Genomic DNA, 19,601 nt, shown 5'->3' with positions numbered 1-19,601 from the left:
ATTTTTGACCTGAGTTCAGGATGGGCCATGCAGTGCTGCAACACACATGTCTGGCATGAAATCCACTGCAGGGTTAAATAGCGGGGTGGGGGGATCGGGACCGACAGACAGACAGGGGGTGGGGGAAGATCATATACTGCAGGCCAGATAGATTATATCAATCATTAAAGGCTAGCATGCAGTAAGTTGTGCACGTACATATTTGGAGGTAATGCACCAGTCTAGATCCCCCGAACCCCACCACTTGGCAAATGTCCAGATACGCATGTTGAACATCGTCTCTGATTGCTCACATCAAGAAATCTTTAAACGTAAACCTTTCTTTTCGTGCAAGCGATCTCTTTCACCACTACAGATCTGCCCAGGCTTTTTAGTCTGACATCTCCACTTGGACGTATACCAAGATTCGACAGTCTGGATGCGTTCTGTGTCAAGCTGCCCAAACTGTGCGTCCCAACGTCCTATACGCACTAGACGCAGAATACAACGGACCAGAAGTTCTTGGAGGTTGTCCCGCGACGCACTATACTTTGCGTTATGGTGCATATTGTCGGTACTGATGTTTTCATTCAGAATAAACAAGAATGTACACTTGGCTGGATTTCGCTGACCAGAAAATGTTCTGCCGGATCTGTATCACTGCGAATTTACAGAGTAGATCTAACTGATATTAAAAAAAATATTAAAAAAATCTAAAAAATCTGTAATGCTCCTGTTTGTGGGACCCTCTTAAGTTCCCCTGAGGGAGTTCTAGGTAGAGCATATGTGGGAGGGGGGGGGGGGGGCTGTGTGCGGAGTGCGACGTTTTAGCGGAATTTTTGTCGCAATTTGACTTGACATGGGTGTCAGATACGAAACTCATTCAGCAAAAACATTCTTGCACATCAAATACACCAGTCAGGCTGTTGAATTTTGGTATGTGGCTTAGTGGGAGCATACTTTTATCACACGTTAAGGCCTCATACAACGACGGTGCGCGTGATGCCTGTCTTTTATCTTCAAAGGCAGTTAGAGCTTAGGAAACTATTCCAATCTACTGAAACATCTCGTCGTAAGATGACTACCACACATTGTCCAGAGAGCAGCAAGTCAACCTCATCAGGCTGCGTACTGGCCACAACAGGCTCAATGCTCACATGAACCAAAAGTTCAAGCTGGCGCCATCACCAACCTGTGCCTGTGGTCAAGAAGACCAAACAGCGGAACACATCTTACAGCGATGTCCCTTACTAGATGAGGAACGAAAAGAAGTGTGGCCGTCACCAACTCCCTTGCAGACCAAACTATATGGCAGTCGACAGGAGTTGGAGAAAACGACAACATTTATCACCAGTGCTGGACTGATCGTGTAACCTCTGCGAACGCCAAGAAGAAGAAGAAGACATCTCGTCGTGTGCAAGCTTCGATTAACATGCACATGAGAGAGAAAAAATCATAATGACTATGTCAACCGTTAAAACAAAAACACACACAATGGCACTCAGTTAACATGAATGTTCTGCCTAGTATTTTCAAACTTGATGAGTTTTTAGACAGTTCCTGACCTTGTGTTACCGGCACGGTTGGCCTAGTGGTAAGGCGTCCGCCCCGTGATCGGGAGGTCGTGGGTTCGAACCCCGGCCGGGTCATATCTAAGACTTTAAAATTGGCAATCTAGTGGCTGCTCCGCCTGGCGTCTGGCATTATGGGGTTAGTGCTCGGACTCGTTGGTCCGGTGTCAGAATAATGTGACTGGGTGAGACATGAAGCCTGTGCTGCGACTTCTGTCTTGTGTGTGGCGTACGTTAAATGTCAAAGCAGCACCGCCCTGATATGGCCCTTCGTGGTCGGCTGGGCGTTAAGCAAACAAACAAACAAACAAACTGACTTTGTTTATCATTCTGACAGAACATTATGCTCTTGGGATTGAAACGGAAATTTCTGTTTAAAAATCTCCGGGAGAAAACGAGGTCTCAAGACAACAAACGCAGGCACTGTAGCATGGAGGAGCTGTCAAGAAACTACACTAAGCCCGATTAAAAGAAAAATAAATCTTTTCCAGATGAAATTAAATTTTGCCGCCGGGGCGAAAAATATTGGTTTGTTGCAAGATGATGCGAATGAGATGTCAGATGCAAGAACGAGGTGAAATAAAGATGGCAACGAGATAGTCGGAAGGCGGGAGGTTGGGTCAGTGGGAGTCAGATAAGAGGGAGAGAGGGGGGAGGGGCTGAGAAATTGGGATTGGGGGTCAATATGGGTGGATAGAGCTGTAAGAGAACAGAGGAAGGCATCAAAGAGAGCTAAAATTAAAAATATAAATAAAACATTAACAAAAACTTAGAATTCCTAGGTCATCCCCTGCTAAACACTTCATGAAAATCATCGTTTTACGATTATCTGCTCTTCATGCATATCATCAGTCGAGAAGGGGAATAAAGTGGAAGCTGGTACTTCACCGACCCTCTTAAGTCGAGGATGGCAAATGGCCTGATACATTACCCCCACTCCTCTCTCGAGCTGAAAGGCTTTCGAGCTGTCACTATCACTGACACTACATGCGCCGAGGGGTTTGAATGAAGAGCAACGCCTGAGCAACATGAAAAGAGCCAGAGAAGAAGAGAGCATCGAACCTTTAGCATCTCAACTACCGCCATCGAGGATGCTTCCAGGTTCAAGGCTAACGGTGTCCATCGCTGAAGGATGGATTGAGAGGTGTAGCTGACAACGCCAGTACTGCGGTGGAATCCAATAAAAGTCACTTAGCATTCATACCGAGCGGCTCAGTCCTTGACAATTTGCTGTGAATGGCGTGGAGAAGTATTGGTGTGTTAGAAAACAGCCAGAAGTGGTGTAGGCATAATGGAGATGCTTCTCTATCAACGCATGCACGCTGCAGTAATCTTCATACTCATTCAAAGCACGCTGCTGTAAAAACGATATATCTTGACATCTGTAGCAGCCGCGGTATTCAAGAAATGTTCTTGCTACGCTGCTTCTGAAGCCTGTTCTTTAGTAGACAACACAGTGACTCGATTAGACAATTTAAATACCGAACGACGTACTCCTGTCACTAAATATTTTTTACAGCGATGGAATCGCCTGAAAACGAAGGGGGGCTTTTCACCTCATAAATAGAAACCATGCATCTCTTAAATAAGGAAAACAAATGTCAAATGATTATTTTGAGTAAACAGCCAGATTTCTGGCGAAAATGTCACACACTCGAACAGAGAAAAATCAACAGCTGCTTTCACAAATGTGAAATATAATGTTGTCACAGTAATGTTCTGGAAACTGCTCTACCGTCAAGTTACTACAAGTACACGTGATCAACGATGACTCCTGTCAACACAAAACAAGTGAATGGTATAAACGCACACACATGCTAACCCCACGTCACCTCACTCATTCCTTTACCCAAGCGTTTCGTGAACTAATGAGGTTCAATATACAATCTCTAACAATGTCGCTGTGCGTGCCAACAATCAAGACAACAGTATACAACAACTTCTCTCTCGAGTACAATCTCCAACACGGCGGAACAGGGACACAACCTGCGTTATCGGTGATCGGAAATAACGATAATTATAACAAAACCTTGTCCGTGCGGGACGCGGTACCCCGCAGTGAAGCAGAAACAACGTTGTAAAGCGTGCATGGACCCTCGGTGATGGCAAAGACAACAAGACAGATAGAGCGTGTAATGGAACATGTAGCGTACGACCTATCCCTCCACAGTGCAGTCACTGATGGAAGAGCTTGGACCCATGTCAGGTCAGGATCCTGGCCTGCGGTACCAAAAGGAGGAGGATCATGCGATGGGTTTAGAGGGGGGTGAGGAGTGGGAGTGGGGGATATTGGAGACGAATGATGAGGGTGAAAAGGGGGAGATTGCATGACCTCGCAGATGACTAGAAAGTGGAGAACAACGCGGAAGAAGAGTAGCGGGACAAGGCGTAGGCTTACTATTGTCTGTGCTGAAACCTTACTTCAGTGTCCGAAACCAGCGGAAGGGAATAAGTGTTACCCTGTCCACCCAAAAAGCTTTGGCCAGACCTCCGAGCACACCCTAAACTTAAGTGTTCCTTTGTTGATCACTCTTTCTTAAAGTAACAAAATAATGTTGAACCCATTGTGACACAGTACATAGTTATACTTCCAAAGGTAGCACGGATCGTTAACATTAATAATAATAATAATTGTCAGTAAGTACAGGTGTCACATGACTGATGTGAACCAGTTGATTGGCTAATGGCGATGCGAAAAAACTGTTAGCGCACTCTTGGAGTGCGCTAACTTTTCCACAGAGCGTATTCTTCCGCCCTTTGCCTAAGCGAGACTGTACTCTCATCCTCAGAATTAATTAATGACATGTAGCTTATATTCTCCACAATACCAAATGATGATAAATTCCCTGCTTCTCAATTAAAGCAGAAGTGTGTTTTTTTCTGACAGATTGCATGTGCCTGTGCCACAGTGCCACTGATCTAAAAATAGAAGCCGCGGTGTTTCATCTCATTTTCGCCGACCACAGGCGGAAGGTATCGTCCACTGGACTACTACTATCACAGAAAGACTACAAGGTATGTCACTCATCTTCGAGTCTTCTGTGTTCTCGGAGTCGCTTCCTGGGGAAAAAATATTGTTCAAGACGGTTTGCCTCTTCCTACAGTCTGTGTAAGGTCAAATAAATACAGTTGAATGATTGTTTGAACTATCATGTGCCTTTAGTTTTCAGCTTCCGTCCGCTGCAGGTTGTTTTTAACCATCATTTGGATAATCCGCCCATGCTGGGAATCGAACCCGGACCGCTTTCGCCGTATCCGAACGCCTTTCCGGACGTCTTACCACCACACCACAAACTCTTCATTGCTCCGTCAGTGAATTTAGTGCTATTATACCTAACCGCTACTGGCAGACATGGGCCGATCGATTGACCGGTAACTTCCACATTCTTCCACACACAGCTTTGTCAGTTGTTGAGGCCTTGCAAGGTTTTGACGGCAACAATAATTATTGTAGTTCTCTAAGACTTTATTTCTGTTTGATTTGTAATAATGTTGGGAAGATATATTTATCAATTGATCAACAAAATAAAACATAATAAAAAACGACACAACATTGTTAAAATTATCATTGGCCAACATTGAACGTTTACGAAGGCCTCAATCTTCACGCGCATAGACGAGATTAATAGGTGCTTGATTTTGGTATTTTGAATTACATAACATTACATCTTTGTTGGGCTTCATGGTCATGGCAACAGCCATAATAATATTACATGATGTATAATATGTTATTCCCCCCTCTGCTTCTTTACCTCTGTGAACTTGTAGAGCTAGTTATTTTTCGATAAACACCCAGCAACCAAACAAATAACGACCCAGCAACAGCCTGAATCCTCGATAGCGCAATGGGTTGAGAAGCTGTTCTGCGTCGGTACTACTTTTGCGACTGAAAAGTTCCGAACGCTCTAATGTACGAAGTACATGTATACATCTCTGGAGAAAACAATACAAACATACCGCATTTAAATTAATAACTACAGGCTTGAACACATGAATCTCCATATAAAATCCATGAGTTTGGTTGTTTTCTGAATCTAGGTCTGCTGTGCACAAACGTTCATCACAAGCAAATTCCCAAGGCAAGTAACTCTCATACTTTGTCTAGCGACAAGAGTAGTTCCCCTTTCAAATTTCTTTTCACTCAGTTTCTTCGACAACAGACTGCAATCCAACCGTCAGTTTTCAACAATATTTCATTTAATAAACAGATCACACGCAACCAAATGCACACATCTCATCAATTTAAACAACATAAAGCGGTTTCATACACTATTTTCCCCAGAAAATTAAACTTCATACAGTTTTTAACGTTGGAACACGGTTGCAAAAGTTCGTCTGCTAGTCCCATTTGACGAAAGAACATTATCCTAAGCGATACCAAACCATATACAGCACACACAATATCTGCCTTTGCCGCCACAGCAGAATAACAGCATATCTGTGTACTTGATTTTAGTCCAAAACAGGAAAACTGATAAGAAGTGTTAACAGAATGGAATGATTTGCACGGGACTATACAACCGCGCATTAATCGATCGCCTGCGCAGGTTGACTGGTTGAGTGAATAGGATTCGATCAAACTTTCGCAACAAAACTCCTCTTTTCTTTGAATAACAGAAGAAAGGAGGAATAAAGAGGTTACACACCTCGTCTCAGTGATTACAAAAAAATAATGGTCTCAGTTCGCGGTCATGAAAAAGCTCGCTAAAGCTCGCATTTTTCATGATCCGCAAACTTTGACCATTATTTTTAATAATCACTGAGACTCGGCACGTAACCTATACATATTTCAGCATATTATGTGAATTACATGTCATCATACCAAACTGTCATACATTTTTATTCCTACATTATTCTGATTGATCACAACCAAACCTACTATCATTGGACACATCCAAATGCAAGCGCCTGTTCTTGATAATTTGCCACTGATCTAAAAATAAAATCAGTGCAATTTCCTGGGTCGGGCTTTGCCACAGACACTCACGGTTTGGCCTGTAGGTAAAATGTACAATGTATTTTCTGATTTGTGCACAAAAGCTTTTTTTTCTTTTTTTTAACATAACAATGTGTAATGTCACTGTATGTTTGAAAGACCATGGTCACATTTGTAAAACAAATGTTAAATTAAAAAATAAATAACATTTTGGTTCATGATTTTTTCCTACACCTGTGCTGAAAATAAGAAATAAAAATGTCGGTATATAAGTCACTCAAATACAGCAAAGTATGAATGGTTTGAGAATGTTGCGGTTGACCCTGCACAGTTCGATCTATGATGTTTTTGTTAAACAATTTTGCCGTCACCTCTCCCATAGGGTGACGTATTTCACAACTTCCTGTGTTACACAAACTCTGTGATGACCAATTTTGCCTTCACACCTCCCATAGGTTGACGGATTTCACAACTTTCTACTGATGAACAATGTTGCCTTCACCCCTCCCATTGGGTGACGGATGTCACAACTTCCTGTGTACACAAACTGATGACGTATTTCACAACAAAATGGCGCTGCCCATGGTCAACCTCGAAACTATTCGTATGAATGGGGGCCTCCTGGGGGCCTCCTGGCCCCCATAATGATGAGTCAGTATACAATTCCCAGCAGATAACAGAAAACACAAGTGTCATCCGATAACGTACCAGCTAGACAAGCATTTGGAAGTCGACTGACTCGATTGACTCTGTCATACGTAGCAGACTACACTGAAATACGACTGCATCAGTTCAGTAAATGAATGGTTTCCGAGTTATTATTTCAAGGCAACAACAATCGGAATCGAAAACGTGCAGGGTTCAGAACGTTCTTTCCATGTATAAGATTTATTACCAGCCTGCCTCGTGCGTGCAGCGCAGACTCAGTGCAACGTGACGAGCATTTTTTGTTTTTGAAATGAGACTGCAGTGGCTCGATTGCCATAGCCTAGCAGACGACATAAACCCCGCTCAGCAAATTAACATGTTGGGCAAATGTGAACGAAAAAACGATGGGGATATATACGGAACGCGGATCGTATCAACTGATGCATCAAATTGATGCATCCAAAACCAAGATTTGATGCATCGTTTTTCACAATGTGATGCATCGTTTGGATGCATCAGAATTTTCGGGTTTTCCCGGAAAGTGCCGAGCAAAAAGCAACATTTGAACCGGAATACAAAGCGAAACGAACGTCGGAAAACGAAAGTTTGAGTCGAAGGTCAAGGGCGTCAAAACTTCGTGTGCACAGAAAACAAACCACAAACAAAACAAAAAATGCCTTAAAATGCATAATGCCGTGACTTTGACTTGTTCCCTATTTAATGGTATGTTGTACGTTTATTTTTGTTTTATTTAACCAATCTGTTTATTTTCGTCAAAATGTTATTTCAAGTTTTTCCGTGCTCAGGCATTTCTTACGGAAAGACCGGAAATGAATGATCTTTCGCATGCATACAAAACCAAAAGAGATGCATCAAAATGATGCATCAAAAGGATGCATCATTTTCTAAAATGATGCATCCTTTTGTGAAAATGATGCATCACATTGTGAAAATGATGCATCAAATCTTGGTTTTGGATGCGTCAATTTGATGCATCAGTTGATACGATCCGCGTTCCGTAGATATATTACGTGTAGTGTTCAGAGCATTCTTGCCGTTCATATTTAGTACCAGACTCCCCGATGAGTAAAGATACAACACGAGAAACATACCACATTTATTTTGAAAATGTGCTAACCGTCGACCAGTCATTGGAGTCAAGGGGCATCACTCAGTCTGCACAGTCAATCCGTCGAAGCTCAACTGGAGGTTTCGAATCGCAAATAACTTAGAGCACAGTCCTTTCTCCGAGTTCAAATGAAGTCTCTATGAAATATCATCACTTTTTAGCTTAACGCTACACTGGAATTTACCAACAGAAATTAAAACAAGAGTTTGCGTGTGACGAAAGCACGACACACTTGAGACAGCCCACACAAAAGTAGATCTGACACAAACCTGACAACACAGTTATGCCTATCCAAATGCGCGTAGCAAAATGTGCGTTTTGAATCTTCTTTTTTTTCTCTGGCGGTACTGACAATATCGTTATTGAAACAATCCCAGTGCACTAATGGATTTATAGAGCAAATCTCGAAAATAATTATTGAACTCAGCGCTATGCGCTTCGTTCAATAATGTATTTTCTCGATTTGCTCTATAAATCCCTCAGTGCACGGGGATGTCTCAATAACTTAAATAATAAAACATTCTTCTATAGCGCTGTTCACCGCCACGTAACAGTCTCATGGTGGTTTACATTGGACATTAAAATTCAACATTTTACATATAACAAGTTTCCTCGTACGAAATAAAATACAAGCAACATTAGCATACATTTCATAAACAACGACCACATAGTTACATAAGATAATCTAGAAACATTTTTTTTTAAAAGATAAAAAATACATAAGATAAGTAATAGACATTTGTGTTATACATTGTGCTAAAATGGAGAAAATCACCGTTGTTCCAGACCGACACGGTTGGCCTAGTGGTAAGGCGTCCGCCCCGTGATCGGGAGGTCGTGGGTTCGAACCCCGGCCGGGTCATACCTAAGACTTTAAAATTGGCAACCTAGTGGCTGGCGTCTGGCATCATGGGGTTAGTGCTAGGACTGGTTGGTCCGGTGTCAGAATAATGTGACTGGGTGAGACATGAAGCCTGTGCTGCGACTTCTGTCTTGTGTGTGGCGCACGTTAAATTGTCAAAGCAGCTGGGCGTTAAGGAAACAAACAAACAAAAAACCGTAGGTCAAAAAACTAAGAGTATGACGCTATTAGCCTGATTTGTGCAAAAGGTACTACTCTGTATTTGTCAGTTTGAATTATTTTGTTGCAAATGTATGGTTCTGGGAACATCCAGGCTATGCATTTCGTCTGGGCTGTACAACAATCATACCCTACCAGCAATTTAACGATCATATGATACGAATTAATCATAGAATGGTGACCGTTTGTAAGGTCAATGCGCTTCACAGCCAGGGCATGCATATCTTCTAGGGTATACAACAATTGTTCACTACCAGCTATTTGACGATCGTGTGTGATAATAAGAATTAATCACAAAATGCTGACCGTTTTTCAGGTCATCCAACTTCACATCCAAGCATTGCGTATCTCATGAGCATACGACAAACAATTATAGCTTCCATTACCAGCTATTTAACATCAATGTGTGATAAGAATGCGAGAAAGGCACCAATGACGATGGCTAGTGGTGTTTTTCTGACCAAAAAACAGATGGCAGGGGCGGCTGACCTCCTAAACACGAAATAGACCAATGACCATGGTCAGTTGACGAAAGAAGTCTCGTTCCCCGCTAATGCCTGAAAGCAACGAGCAGGTCACCTACCTGTTCCTAGTGTGACATTAATGCATTTAATTCTCTTTTTTTCTAAGCCGTTGAAACTGCATTGAAATGCTGCACACTAAAAGTATTGTTTATCAAAGTTAAAAGCATCGATTGTTCTTTGGTATCTTTAATGGGGAGGAAAATGTTCCATGCATATTCTGCTTCGTATTTCATGTTCACAGGTTACTACTTTCTTCTCTTGTTTTTTCGTTTCGCTAGAAAGAATGCTGCAAAAGGCGTGCCATTCTATGCAGTCAGCACAGTTCGCAAGTAGCACGAGATGGAAGGGAGAAGAGTTTCGCAGAGTATTGAAAGTATTATTTCCTTCCACTCGGCCCGAACGTGATGCAACATCTCTCGTTCAGCTAACGACCCCTGTCCCCGCGTCTTACACTAGTATGGGCAGCCGGTGTTTACGGTGCTGTTGAAATAGGCGTTGGCAGATTGCAACCACGGTGTCCTTTTACGATCCTACAGTTCTGGCTTGATTTTGTGAATCTCTCGAAAAACTGATTAACGTGCAAGCAATCGTCTTTTCTAACACATTGTCGTCTGTACATGAGAATGGTAGTAGTTAGCGTGCTGATATTGAAAGAAAAAAGAAAAGTGTAGTGGATAACCCGCATAGATAGAGCTTTAGATTTCTGCTTTGTTCTTGTTTGATCGCCATTGGCTGCTTAACTTTACTTGCTTTTGGAAAGCATTCGTCTTTTCAATCACATAGTTGTCTGTGTTAAATAAGTGTGGCGATGTGCGTACTGACCTCTATTGCGTCACATAGATAGACGATTAGAACGTTGGAGTTCTGCTTTTTTTTCTCTGTTTATTTGCGAACGGCTGTTTACATTTTCTGGCTTACGGGATCAATCGTCTTTTCAATTGCATTGTCGTTTGTAGGAGATAACTACACACATTAATGTGCACCTCGGTCTAGATTGAGTATTCTATTGTACCACCCACATTGATAAATATAACTTAAGAGTTCTACTTCTTGTTGGTTTTGTTTTTTTGTTTTATCATGGAATGATTAACGTTGTTTGTGCATGGAATCATTCGTATTTTCAATCACATTGTCGTCTGTAACAGAGAATTGGAGCAGTATGTATGTTGACCTAGATAGAGAAGTTTATGGCATCACAAGACAGTATGGTACTTTGAAGTTCTCATTCTATATGTCGGTCTGTGTGACATAGACTGACTAACGTTTCTGGCACACAGAGCTATTCGTCTTTTCATGCACACTACCCTCGGTACGAATCGCAGTGTCCGTTTTTTATTTTATTTTATTTTATTTTTTTTTAATTTTTTTTTTTGCTTAACGCCCAGCCGACCACGAAGGGCAATATCAGGGCGGTGCTGCTTTGACATTTAACGTGCGCCACACACAAGACAGAAGTCGCAGCACAGGCTTCATGTCTCACTCAGTCACATTATTCTGACACCGGACCAACCAGTCCTAGCACTAACCCCATAATGCCAGACGCCAGGCGGAGAAGCCACTAGATTGCCAATTTTAAAGTCTTAGGTATGACCCGGCCGGGGTTCGAACCCACGACCTCCCGATCACGGGGCGGACGCCTTACCACTAGGCCAACCGTGCCGGTCGCAGTGTCCGTTTACATACTGACCTAGATAGATTTGTTAAATTGCATCACCCAGATAGATTGGAATGTTGGAGTTCTGCTAATTGATATCTGTCTGTTCGCCATACATGAACCTTTCTAGCTTTTAAGGCCATTCGAGTTATGTATCTTTATATTTGTCTGTTTGTCATACTAAACTGATTAACGCATCTGTCTTATAAAGCCATTCGTCTCTTTAAACTGCAGTCGGCACGAATCACCATAGACTGATCAACCTTTCTGGCTTATAGGACCATTTGTCTTTTCGATCACACTATCGTCTGTACAAGAGAATACACGTGCTTTGCGTACTGACCGAGACAGGGCTCTCTATTGAACATTACCCAGAGTTACTGGAACATTTTGGTTCTGATTCTTTCTGTCTGTCTGTTCGCTGTAGACTGATGATGATGAACGTGTCTGGCATATGGAAGCATTCGTCTTTTCAATCACAATGTCCTCGGTACGAGAGAATGGCATTAATCTGCACACTGACCCAGATAAAGTTGTCTATTGCATCACGAATATAAGATTGGAGCTTTTGAGTTCTGCTTCTTTACATATGTCTGAAACTATAGTAACGGATATTAACGTTTCTGGCTTATGGAGTCATTCGTCTTTTAAACTGCACTGCCGTCGAATCGCTCGGGCCGTGTACCTGCTGTACTGATCGACCCAGATACAGTTGTCTACTGCATCACCCAGACAGATGATTGGACGTTTGCAGTTTTGCTTCTTTCGTCCGTCTGTACACCAAACACTGATGAACGTTTCTAGCTTATGGGTTCCATTTGTCTTTTCAATCGCATTGTCGCCGGTACGAGAGACTAAACGTGGTGTGCATATTGAGCTGCAAATTACGCACATATACTGTTGGGACTTTCGATTTCTGGTTCTTTGTGTGGGTATGTCAGATGAAAGCAGATTGGGGGTATTGGCGTGTAAAGGCATTTGTCTTTCCGGTTACCTTCCGTGGAAGCAAAAGACAGATATATGTCCATATTGATATAAACAGAATTGAATTTTACAATGTCAGATTAGAACTTGGATGCTGTTGTAATGTCTGTCTGTCTGTATGTCTGCCTGCCTGCCTTTCCGGTTGCCGGTCTGTCTGTCTGTTTTTCTGTTCTTCAATATTTGTTCTTTCAAATATTATAAGATTCTCCATGTCGTCTGGTTTTTTGTTTGTTTTATGTTGGGGTTTTTTTTGGGTTTTTTTGTTTTACTTATTTACGATTGTCTGTCTGTCTTTCATTATTTCTTTCTTCGTTTTTCCTGTTTACAGTATCTTTATTTATTTGCATTGGTCTGTCCGTCTTACTTTCTTTCTTCCTGTTTGTCTGGTTGTCTTTTTCTTTCTTTTTTGTTCCTTATTCTTTAAACAAATATTTGGTTGATTTCTTCTTTGATAATGTTTTAGCGCTTGAATGCAATCAGAAAAAAACCCGCAAAGTTTCGTGATCACCAGTTGTGTGAGCCAATGTGAACTATTTCGGGAATAAAACACTATTGCTTGAAAGTGAATAGTAATTTATCTGGAACGCCTTGAGGTTGTCTCAAGTGATTTTTCAGAGTGAATGGCAATGTTTCGTCGTCTGTCACATTTTGTATGAGAAATGACAGTTCCCGAAACACTCCCTGATTAAAATGCAAAGGTCAAGTAGTTTTTTGTGCGTGTGTGGGGTATGATCGGGTTGGGCTGGAGGGTGCGTGCGAGCGTGTGTGTGTGTGTGTAGATAGGAAAAGGTCAATGGGTTTTCTTGACAGAAATTTCGTCACACAGAAACCCGTTGGGCATTTTGATAAGTCTGATGTAAGGCTGGAGAGATAAGTCGTGTATGTGTGTGAAGCGGAGTTTGTGAGCGACTCGAGTGAGTGAGTGCGTTAAAGACAGACAGTCATAAAGACACAGAGACAGACAGAGACAGACAGATAGAGACAGAGGCATAAAGAGAGACGAAGAGAAGAAAAACAGGGGGAGGGAAGTCATGTAAGTACTCCTAAGTGCAAGTTAAAACGATCCAGACACTTCAAGTTGGAACAACAGTGAGCGCGTGCTTTTCGATGTCCTCAAGTTTCCGACAGACGGTTTTGGCCAGAAAGGACGAGAACAACATACAGCATGAGCAAGGGTCTACATTGTTCTTATGTTGTCTGAAGCCAACCTAATTTGAGGAGACGGGGAGAAAAGGCGACAACATTCAGCATGAGCAAGGGCCTGCATTGTTCTTATGTTGTCTGAAGCCAACCTAATTTGAGGAGACGGGGAGAAAAGGCGACAACATTCAGCATGAGCAAGGGTCTGCGTTGTTCTTATGTTGTCTGAAGCCAACCTAATTTGAGGAGACGGGGAGAAAAGGCGACAACATTCAAACCCGTACACGTACATTTGTGCTCTTGTTTTCAGGAACTTTTGCAAGCAAGCATACATAGACGCAGGTAGGCACAATGTTGTTGGTTTTTTTGTTGTTGTTGTTGTTGTGTGACCTCAGTTGCATGCAGGCTGCTTCAACCCTTCCTTGTTTTCTTCTCTCTTTTTTCTTTCCCTTTTTTCCCCCTTTTTTCCCCCTTGTAAATAGGCGGTGAGCATCCTTCTTCATTGGTCTTTTTTCTTCTTTTTAACTCCAACATAGAGGTATATTACACTCACGAGACATGGACATTTTCTCTTTACAATGGAAATATTCCTTATACAATGGTAGGTTATTATTTGTTGTATCGTATATCTTCAGCTGATATTTCTATTCGAGACCGATGCAATGTTTTCTCCTCCCAGTTTACATGACAAACTCCATGCTTAATAATATTTATAATCAGGTCTATCACAATAAGAAGAAGGTTCTAAAAGTTTATGACTTTCACATTTGTTCCTTCAAATCTTGTTAAACATCTTCATCTCCTTTAAAAAGATTAAAAATAATCGTGTCCGAGAGAACATCCCGGAATTAAACCTTCAGAGTTTCTGCACTGTAGTGTTCGTCACGAATCTCTGAACGTCCACACATTTGGTAAGGACGTCTTCAATTGCCCATGGTTCATTGCATCCAGAATCGGCAAACACGAACCAATCAACGCCAAGAAATGAAAGATTCTGAGAAAAGATGGTCAAGGACCAGGGCCGGACCAAGTTCGTTTGAGGGGGGGGGGGGGGGGTTCCAACTGAAGGCAGGGGTCCAAAGTCCACACTTTTTTTTTCTCTGAGAAGTACATTGGATGGCCAGGGGGGGGGGGGGGTTCCGGAACCCCAGGAACCCCCCCCCCCCCCCAGATCCGGCCCTGAGGACCAAGAGATGACGGTACCAACAGACGATTTCTGTCAGGCAGCTAATCGTCGTGGCAGTGATCGTGTGCTCCAATCTGAATAATGTTCGAAAGAAAATAGCGTCATATCGAAGAGACATTGCACACAATCTCCATCGCAGATCATTTTCACAGTGACGATTTCGATCGCATGACACAATGTATCCGTGACAATATTGGCCGCATTGATTTTCAAGGCAGATCCGAAACCGTATATTCACTCACAGACGAGAACCGAGAAAGTATACTTGTAAACAGAAGACAGTAAGTATCGCATATACATTCCAGATAGATTGATCCAAGCTAGGTGGCAAGTAATTTGAGAGAATGAAATAATTGACAGGATGAAGAAGTACGACTGTCAGCTTAGGCAATCACACCCACCCACACGCCAACACACACACACACACACACACACACACACACACACACACACACCCTACCACACACACACACACACACACACCCTACCACACACACACATACATACACACACGCACATCAACACACACACACACACACACATACACACACGCCTACTTCTCCCCAACGACACCCCAAAGACCCCCCCCCATCCCACATTCACACACTGATTAACCCACCAACACTAAGTTCAGACAGTTTGACGATAAAGCGGAAAGAAACCAACAGAGGCTGACTTTCTAACGATCTAAAGTGGGATACCCTAACGACGATAAATCTACATCAGTATCGGCTCGCCAAACAATAGAAGACTCTTCAAACCCAATTTGCATCGACGGATACTCCCAAAATACCCCCAAAGGAATGGACCCTACGCCTAAAGGAACGGACTGTACGGGTCTAAATGCGAGGCTCGTAGTATTTACAAAGCTAAAAGCTTCCGTGGATTGACCGACACTTCCGAAGACGTTTTTTTAGCCTCGTCTGTCAAGGAACCCGATAAAAGGCGCACGTATGGACTATTACTTCTACTGTTTGTTGCACTACAGACATACTGCGGGGACCAAAAATAGACTTTAACGAGAATGTGGGGAAGAGGAAGAGTGTGAAGTAGTTTCAACTTACTCAGAGAAACAAACAACAAGTCCCTTTAATGCGATACTACTAACACATTTAGTCAATCTGCTTGTCTAAGAGATCGAAACTAAACATATTGATTCAGTCTTCATCGCCACTAGTAAGGCCAAGTCTTCTTCTTCTTCTGCGTTCGTGGGCTGAAACTCCCCCGTACACTCGTGTTTTTTGCACGAGTGGAATTTTACGTGTATGACCGTTTTTTACCCCGCCATTTAGGCAGCCATACGCCGTTTTCGGAGGAAACATGCTGGGTATTTTCGTGTTTCTATAACCCACCGAACTCTGACATGGATTACAGGATCTTTTTCGTGCGCACTTGGTCTTGTGCTTGCGTGTACACACTGGGGTGTTCGGACACCGAGGAGAGTCTGCACACAAAGTTGACTCTGAGAAATAAATCTCTCGCCGAACGTGGGGACGAACTCACGCTGACAGCGGCCAACTGGATACAAATCCAGCGCGCTACCGACTGAGCTACATCCCCGCCCCGTAAGGCCAAGTAACACTAGTAACTGCTTTTCAACTTGGAAGCTTACAAAATTGATACCCATTTTGCATAAAACAGAGTTTCTTTATTTGTATCCTTGATTTACACATGTTCAATTGAAATAATTATAGCATGCCTATATGACTAAGTGCCAAAAGGTGCTCACAGAACAGAAGACGACTTTGTTTTACAATAAAAATGTTTCTAAAAACGTGTGTCTGCTGAAAATTGGTGTGTGTGTGGATGAATGTGCGAAGAGATAGTGGACATAATTTCGTGTGTCTGACTTGAACGGTTTTGAAGTTATCTTTGTTTAAAGTCAAAAATAACGCCAAAACCGGCCATCTGAAAAAGGACATCGTGATACCTCGTGTTTTGAATATGCCACAGAAAAATAACAAGAAGCACAAATGAATTGCATTTAGTTTGATTGAATGCCTGAAACATCGCTTTACAGACGAGACCAAACGTCAAATCTAAATCTCGAGAGAATTTTTTTTTTTCGATAACCGAATTTTAAGGTGTCGCACGCAAGATGATTCGTCATCACGGCATACATTTTTCAATCGCAGATATTTACTAAATTTCTTTTTCAAAAACTCTGGAATTGATGTCGACACGTCAAGCGATAACGGTGTATCAAACTGCTGTCTTTCAAGTAATCCAGCAAAGACTGCAGAACTTTTGAACAGCATTTTTGAAAACGATTTGAAAATTTCGTCATATCTTGCGTGCGACAAAATGTTCGGTAATTAACGGTTATTTTCTTTTAAAAACAAAATTTACATGTACAAAGATCTACTTCATTTACGGAACCACGTGACACATTCTGTGTTCAAAATTTGTGAAGAAATCACGAACCACGATTGCGCTATCAAGTGTTGAAATTATGTCGTCAACATCTTTTCAGATCTTGCGTGCGACACCTTCTTGCGTTCAACATAAAATGTCACTACCTTATCGAGTTTAATGGGTAAAACTAACTATTTGTTGTCTTAGTTTAATCTTCTTAATTAAAAGCGTAATAAAACCGAACTTCTAAGATGAATTTTAATTGAGATTAGCGAAAGAGCGGGCACGCAAGTCGACCTTAAAGTAAAAGAATGATAACACGAGCGTTTGTCGTGTTGTCTTGCGTGCAACACATTGTCCAAAAAGGAAAATGTATATTTTTCTCAGACGTTTTTTAAGTTGAAACCTTGAAACTTCACACACATTTGGGGTTTAATCGCCCCCATGCATGGTAAAAGTCTTGTTGACCCTTGTCAGATTTCAAGGTCACGGCTGGGTCACATGTGGTTCAGAAAACGGATGAAACATATTTTTTCAGAGATTTTTGAAGCTAGAACCTTCAAACTTCAAACAACGCTTTTGCTTAATGATTGTTCAACATGGAGAATTCAAGGTTGATCCTTGAGAAATGTGAAGGTCATAGCAGGGTCTCGTGTGGGTAAAAAAAAAAACATAACCTTTTTCTCAGAGTTTTTCAAAGCAAGAACCTTGAAAGTTCACATTTTTGGGCTTAATAGCCTCCATACACGGTTAAAGTCTTGTTGACCTTTGTCGAATCTCAAGGTCACATGGGCAAATCAAAAACACGAAAATGCATCATTATCTCAGTTTTTTTTAAAGGGAGAGCCTTCAAACATCACACAACTCTCAACTCCGACTTAAAGAAGTTAAGGTAGATCCTTGTCACATGTCAAGGTCACAGAAAGGTCTCGTACGGGTAAAACAAACAAAACAAACAGATAATATTCATTTTTTCAGCTTTGTTGTTAGCTAGAATAGAGGCACATGCCACCATTCCATTCAACATGACTCATAGAAATGTATGATGTATGACGTAATTGCATTGTGTGTAATGACGCGGCTGCCTCTGTAGTTATTCCAGCCTTTGAAGAAATGGCGTTTTTCCTTGCTTGGACACATTTTTCCTTTTCTTGGATGTTTCAGGAGTTTGGGTGAGTTTGGTGTATATGGTTGAACACAATTTAAAATTTGCATAAAAGTGTATTAAAATAAACAGTGGTAGCCAGTCTCATCTGTTGTGTCGACAATTTAATCTCTTTTGTGTGACCTCAACTTGACCCCTCTGAATGCTCTCAATCATGGAAATTGACCACACTTTGATTATAACCAAACAACATCAAAACTTTGGAATGTGTGAAGTTTCAAAGGTGTTGCTTAAAAGGCGTTCGTGAAAATGACAATTGTATGTGTCTGACTTCAATGCGACCCCGCTGCGACCTTGACGTTTGATTTTATCAACCAGACTTTCATCATGTGTGAATGACTTCAAACACTATAAAACTAGTTGAAGAAATTGACAATTTTTCAAAGTTTAAGCCAGATGGCACTGCTGTGACCTTGAAATTTGACAAACATTAACCAGGCGGTCACCTTTTTTAGAAAATATCCTTAAAGGATCTTTAACCTTACTGTGACCTTGGAATTTGATGAGGTTTAATTTAACTTGCGTAGTGTGCCAAGTTTCAAGGCCCTAGCTTCAAAAACATATGAGAAAACCTCATTGAAAAATGTATATGTTTGACCTCAACGCGACCCTGCTGTGACCTTGACTTTTTCAACCAGACTTTAATCGTGTGTGAACATTATACACTAGAACTGTGTGTATTTTCAAAGCTCGTGCTATAAACGCGCTGAATAAATTGAAAATATTCCACATTTGGACCAGATGTGACCCCGCTGTGACCTTGAACTTTGACAAAGATTAACAAGCAGGTCACTTTTAATGAGGTTTTATAAAAATGCTGAAAGTATGTGAAGTATGTAAAGTCTAACTGATCTAGTATTAAAACATGTAAGACGTGACAACGACAATTTTCCAGTTTGCAAAGGAAATTTAACCTCGCTGTGACCTTGAAATTCAATGTTGTTTAGTGTGATGTGCACCATACCTGGAGGTCATTATACTTTGGTTGTGTGCCAAGTTTCAAAGCCCTAGCTTTAAAAACGTGCGAGATAACCTTAATGCTATGACTCAGTGCCGTTTTGAATGATATAACGAACAAAATTATCGTTATTTGTAAAATCATTTGGGTAAATTTATCTTTTCTTTTCGTAATTGGGTTCCAGCATCTGTTGTCTTAACAAAAATCACAATATCAGTCGTGTTTGTCAACTTTTATTTTTTAGCCCCTTTGTCCGCTTTTCGTGCGCACCTTTTGGCACTTAGTCATATC

The 19,601-nt window shown here is 41.6% G+C and overlaps 1 long non-coding RNA gene across 1 annotated transcript in view; it reads right to left on the bottom strand.

The window, feature by feature from the left end:
- The window catches only part of LOC138959624 (uncharacterized), a 345,659-nt gene extending 326,058 nt beyond the window's left edge, over nucleotides 1-19,601 (bottom strand). Inside the window, exon 1 of the long non-coding RNA XR_011453760.1 lies at nucleotides 16,541-19,601. This is a non-coding gene — a long non-coding RNA (uncharacterized lncRNA). The remainder of the gene's footprint in view (nucleotides 1-16,540) is intronic.

Source organism: Littorina saxatilis, linkage group LG2 (genome assembly GCF_037325665.1).
Source record: "Littorina saxatilis isolate snail1 linkage group LG2, US_GU_Lsax_2.0, whole genome shotgun sequence".
NCBI classification, from domain to species: domain Eukaryota; kingdom Metazoa; phylum Mollusca; class Gastropoda; order Littorinimorpha; family Littorinidae; genus Littorina; species Littorina saxatilis.
Note: the sequence above shows the minus strand (reverse complement) of the source record. Positions and strands in the feature narration are given on the sequence as shown.